This window comes from Bos mutus, chromosome 3 (genome assembly GCF_027580195.1).
Source record: "Bos mutus isolate GX-2022 chromosome 3, NWIPB_WYAK_1.1, whole genome shotgun sequence".
In the NCBI taxonomy this organism is placed as follows: Eukaryota; Metazoa; Chordata; class Mammalia; order Artiodactyla; family Bovidae; genus Bos; species Bos mutus.
This window is the reverse complement of record NC_091619.1, coordinates 45,609,116-45,614,815: the sequence shown is the minus strand read 5'-3', so window position 1 is coordinate 45,614,815 and position 5,700 is coordinate 45,609,116. Positions and strand designations below refer to the sequence as shown.

At 40.8% G+C, this 5,700-nt stretch overlaps 1 pseudogene; it reads left to right on the top strand.

Moving 5' to 3' along the window:
• The first annotated feature begins 363 nt into the window (after window positions 1-363).
• LOC102283123 (bifunctional 3'-phosphoadenosine 5'-phosphosulfate synthase 1 pseudogene) lies at window positions 364-4,564 on the top strand (annotated as a pseudogene).
• Window positions 4,565-5,700: the final 1,136 nt, after the last annotated feature.

Below are 5,700 nucleotides of genomic sequence, written 5' to 3'. Positions count from 1 at the left end.
GAATTTTCCAGGCAAGAGTACTGGAGTGGGTTGCCATTGCCTTCTCCAGGGGATCTTCCCAACACAGGGATCGAACCCGGGTCTCCCACATTGTAGGCAGATGCTTTACCATCTGAACTACCAGGGAAGGTGTTCTTTTTCAAGATCACCATATTGTATGGCAAATTCCTAAGGGTGTGCTTGCCTTTTTTTTTTTTTTTTTGAAGTACTTGTTGATGCTTCCCTGTATGTTTGTGAACAGAGCTATTAAAGGACTCTAACAAAATGCACAGGCTAGAGAATTAAAGATTTCATTTGAATCAGTTCTGAATATAAAAAACCAAAGGCCCCTGATATGATGCTGAAAATAGACTTGTGATAGAAATGATCGTGTGCAGTAAGAGTTATGGAACTTCTCTGGGAACAGGGTGTTGTACCTGTGACATCCTCTGTGTGCCAGAAAATAAACTTCATTTGGCAAAAACAGATGGAGAAAAATTACAGCATTAAAAATTAATAAAGTGGATATGCAGTGACTACAGGTTTTGGCAGAAGTTGGCCCAGCCCATTGAATGGTTTTATGAGAGAGAGGCAGAACTTGCAATACCTTCATTTTGATTGTCTTCTGTGTGGGGGTGTTATTTTAATTTGTCAGTGCCTGTAGTTCTGACAGCTACTCAAGAAGATAAATGCTGGACATCTGGACAGCATTTTCTCTGGTGTAGAAGGGTCACAGTGTGGCTCTTCTTTACAATACTGAGCTTTTTTTTTTAACACAGGAAGAAAGAGCACTGTGTTAGACAGGAAGGAACAGCATTCAGGACCACCCCTACATCAAGATTGTTTTAGAGAAAGGAGACTGGCTGATAGAAGGAGACCTTCAAGTCTTTGACCAAATTTATTGGAATGAATGATCTTGATCAGTATTCCACTCTTACTGAGCTAAAGCAGATGTTTAAGGACCTGAATGCTGATGCTGTCTTTGTATTTAATTACAAAACCTAGTGTACAATGGACATGCTCTTTTAATGCGGGATACTCAAAAGCAACTTCTAGAGAGGGACTACAGGTTCCCTGTCTTTCTCCTTCACCCTGTTGGTGGCTGGACAAAAGATAATAATGTTCTTTTGATGTGGCACATGAAGCAGCAAGATGAACTGCTGGAGGAAGAAATCATGAATTCTGAAACAGCAGTGGTGACCATCTTCTATCAAGCATGCTGGACCAAATGTGGTCCAATAGCATTGCAGATTCTATTCTGCAATCTGGAATCAAGATTGCCGGGAGAAATATCAATAACCTCAGATATGCAGATGACTCCACCCTTATGGCAGAAAGTGAAGAGGAACTAAAAAGTTTCTTGATGAAAGTGAAAGAGGAGAGTGAAAAAGTTGGCTTAAAGCTCAACATTCAGAAAACGAAGATCATGGTATCTGGTCCCATAGCTTCATGGCCAATAGATGGGGAAACAGTGGAAACAGTGTCAGATATTATTTTGGGGGGCTCCAAAATCACTGCAGATGGTGATTGCAGCCATGAAATTAAAAGACACTTACTGCTTGGAAGGAAAGTTATGACCAACCTAGATAGCATATTCAAAAGCAGAGATATTACTTTGCCAACAAAGGTTCGTCTAGTCAAGGCTATGGTTTTTCCAGTGGCCATGTATGCATGTGAGAGTTGGATTATGAAGAAAGCTGAGCATTGAAGAACTGATGCTTTTGAACTGTGGTGTTGGAGAAGACTCTTGAGAGTCCCTTGGACTGCAAGGAGATCCAACCTGTCCATCCTAAAGGAGATCAGTCCTGGGTATTCTTTGGAAGGAATGATGCTAAAGCTGAAAGTCCAGTACTTTGGCCACCTCATGTGAAGAGTTGACTCATTGGAAAACACTCTGATGCTGGGAGGGATTAGGGGCAGGAGGAAAAGGGGATGGCAGAGGATGAGATGGCTGGATGGCATCACCGACTCGATGGATGTGAGTTTGAGTGAACTCTGGGAGTTGGTGATGGACAGGGAGGCCTGGTGTGCTGCGATTCATGGGGTCGCAAAGAGTCGGACACGACTGAGCTACTGAACTGAACTGAACTGAACTGAGCATTGCAGAACACTGATGGTTTCAAGATTCAATGTTTATAATGTTGAGTGAGACTGCTGGCATATCTCATCCAGAAAACAGGGAAGGGTCTTTAACAGCCAACTCACTGTAGCAATTGTAGCAAGAAAAAGAAATGCAAGAAGGCAGAATGGTTGTCTGAGGAGGCCTTACAAATAGCTGAGAAAAGAAGAGAAGCTAAAGGCAAAGGAGAAAGGGAAAGGTAAACCCAATTGAATGCAAAGTTCCAAAGAATGGCAAGGAGAGATAAGAAAGCCTTCCTAAGTGAACAATGCAAAGAAATAGAAGAAAATAGAATGGGAAAGACTAGAGATCTCTTCAAGAAAATTAGAGATACCAAGGAAATAGTTTCATGCAAAGATGGGCACAATAATGGACAGAAATAGCAAGGACCTAACAAGCAAAAGAGTGTGAGAAAAGGTGGCAAGAATACACAGAAGAACTCTACAGAAAAGGTCTTAATGACCCAGATAACCATGATAGTATGGTCACTCACCTAGAGCCAGACATGCTGGAGTGTGAAGCTAAGTGGGCTTTAGGAAGCATTACTCAAACAAAACTACTAGGGGAGGTGATGGAATTCCAGCTGAGCTATTTCAAATTCTAAACGATGATGCTGTGAAAGTGCTGCACTCAATATGCCAGCAAATTTGGAAAACTCAGCAGTGGCCACAGGACTGGAAAAGGTCAGTTTTCACCCCAATCCTAAAGAAGGGCAATGCCAAAGAATGTTCAAACTACTGCACAGTTGCACTCATTTCGCAAGCTAGCAAAGCAATACTCAAAATCCTTCAAGCTAGGCTTCAACAATACATGAACTGAAAACTTCCAAATGACAAGTTGGATTTAGAAAAGGCAAAGGAACCAAAGATCAAATTGCCAGCTTTCTCTGGATCATGGAAAAAGCAAGGGAATTCCTGAAAAACATCTACTTCTGCTTCATTGACTACACTAAAGACTTTATGTGGATCACAACAAACTGGAAATTTGAACAACAGAATGGGTCAAAACTGGGCAAGGAGTACAGCAAGGCTGTATATTGTCACCCTGCTTATTTAACTTCTATGCAGGGTACATCATGAAAAATGCTGAGCTGGATGAAGCTCAAGCTGGAATCAAGATTGATAGGAAAAGTATCAATAACTTCAGATATACAGATGCAGATGCCACCACCCTAATGGCAGAAAGTGAAGAGGAACCAAAGAGCCTCTATATGAAGGAGAAAGGAAAGTAAGAAAGCTGGCTTAAAATTTAAACTAAGATCATAGTATCTTGATCCATCTATTTATGGCAAATAGATGGGAGAAAATGGAAATAGGGGCACACTTTGTTTTCTTGGGCTCCAAAATCACTGGACTACAGACACAAAATTAAAAGATGCTTGCTCCTTGGAAGAAAGGCTATGACAAACCTAGACAGCATATTAAAAAACAGAGACATCATTTTGCCAACAAAGTTCTGTATAGTCAAAGCCATGGTTTTTCCAGTAGCCATGTACGGATGTAAGAGTTGGACCATAAAGAAGGCTGAAGACTGAAGAACATGATTTTGAGCTGTGGTGCTGGAGAAGACGCTTGAGAGTCCCTTGGACTGCAAAGAGATCAGACCAATCAATCCTAAATGAAGTTAATCCTGAATATTCATTGGAAGGACTGATGCTGAAGTTGAAGCTCCTATACTTTGGCAACCTGATGAGAAGAGCTGACTCACTGGAAAAGACCCTGATGTTGGGAAAGACTGAGGGCAGGAGAAGGCGACAACAGAGGATGAGATGTTTGGATGGCATCATAACCTCAATGGACATGAGTTTGAGCAAACTTCAGGAGATAGTAAAGGACAGGGAAGCCTGGCATGTTGCAGTCCATGGAATTGCAGAGTTGGATATGACTGACTGAGTGAAGAACAACAACAATGTGGGAAATGGATTGGAGAGTACAAAGAGAGGAAATTAGAGTGGAAAGGAAGCAATTGCAACAGGTAAGACTCAAGATGATAAGAGTTGGACTGAAGTATGGGTAGTAATGACATAGAAACAAATTAATTTGACAATTATTTTGGAGGCAGGAATCATAGGGCTTCATAATGTATTGAATGTCAGTTACTTAAAGATAAGGGAAAGGTGAGAAAAATGACTTTACGTTTTCTGATTAGTAAACAAGATGTATAGTTGATCCAACAACAAGAAAGAGAACACTGGAGAAGAAGCTGTTTGTAGAGGAGGGTTTGGAGAAAGATGGGTCACAGTATACAACTAAATCTATTGAATTTAAGTATTAAATATGAAATAGACCTGTCAAGAGTTTATGTGCAAGCAAGAAACAGAGACTGACAGAAACTGGAGGTCCTATTGAGTAAGGTGAAAAGATTTTGTTTTTTCCCTAGTACTTTGGTTCCATTTCTACAGATCTGTCTGATAATTCTCATTCTGCAATTGTATCTTTCTGTTCCTTGAAATCAAAGAATCTTTGAATAATAGTCAAGATATTTTTCCCTCTTCAGTCTCTAAGATCAAAATATCTATGCAGTATTTGAGGTAGAAATGTTTCAGTAACAGGTGAAAAAAAAAAATAAAAGCCTCTAAACTCAAAATTATTTAAACAACAAAGAGGATTACTGACTTAAGTAACTGAAAAGTCAGAATAAGTCTCGATCTCACACCTTAAATGAACTCTCCAAGGATCTTCTTTCTCATATCCTCTCTACTCTGGTCCTCTGATGGCTGTATCCCCGTTCTGCCCTGGTAGCCCTCTGGGAGTTCGAGGTTCTTCTGATAGTTTCAGCAGAATGTTTGGAACAGTTCTTCATCCTCAGGGAAGCAAGAATCCTCTTATAGTAGGTGTTGTACATCAGTTTCCTTTCACTGGCATGAACAAAAAACCTGCCTGACAATGTTGGAGATGTGGGTTCAATCCCTAGGTCAGAAAGATCTTCTGGAGAAGGAAATAGCAACCAACTCCAGTATTCTTGCCTGGGTAATTAGCAGGCTTTAGTGATTGGGGTCACAAAAGAGTTAAACACAACTTACTAAAGAACAACTACTTCAATCATTGTGACAAGATTAACAAATATTCCTTATTTTGTAATGGGATTACATCTCATGCATCATACATTGACAATATCAAAGTTGAAATGCATTTAATACACCTAGTATAAGAAAATTCATCTTAGCTTCAGTTCAGTTCAGTGCAGTCACTCAGTCGTGTCCAACTCTTTGCAACCTGATGAACTGCAGCACGCCATGCCTCCCTATCCATCACCAACTCCCGGAGTTCACTCAAACTCATGTCCATTGAGTTGGTGGTGCCATCCAGCCATCTCATCCTCTGTTGTCCCCTTCTCCTCCTGTTCCCAATCCGTCCCAGCATCAGAGACTTTTCCATTAAGTCAACTCTTTGCATGAGGTGGCCAAAGTATTGGAGTTTCGGCTTTAGCATTAGTCCTTCCAATGAACACCCATTATTGATCTCCTCTAGAATGGACAGGTTGGATCTCTTTGCAGTCCTAGGGACTCTCAAGAGTCTTCTCCAACACCACAGTTCAAAAGCATCAATTCTTCAATGCTCAGCTTTCTTCATAATCCAACTCTCACATCCATACATGGCCAC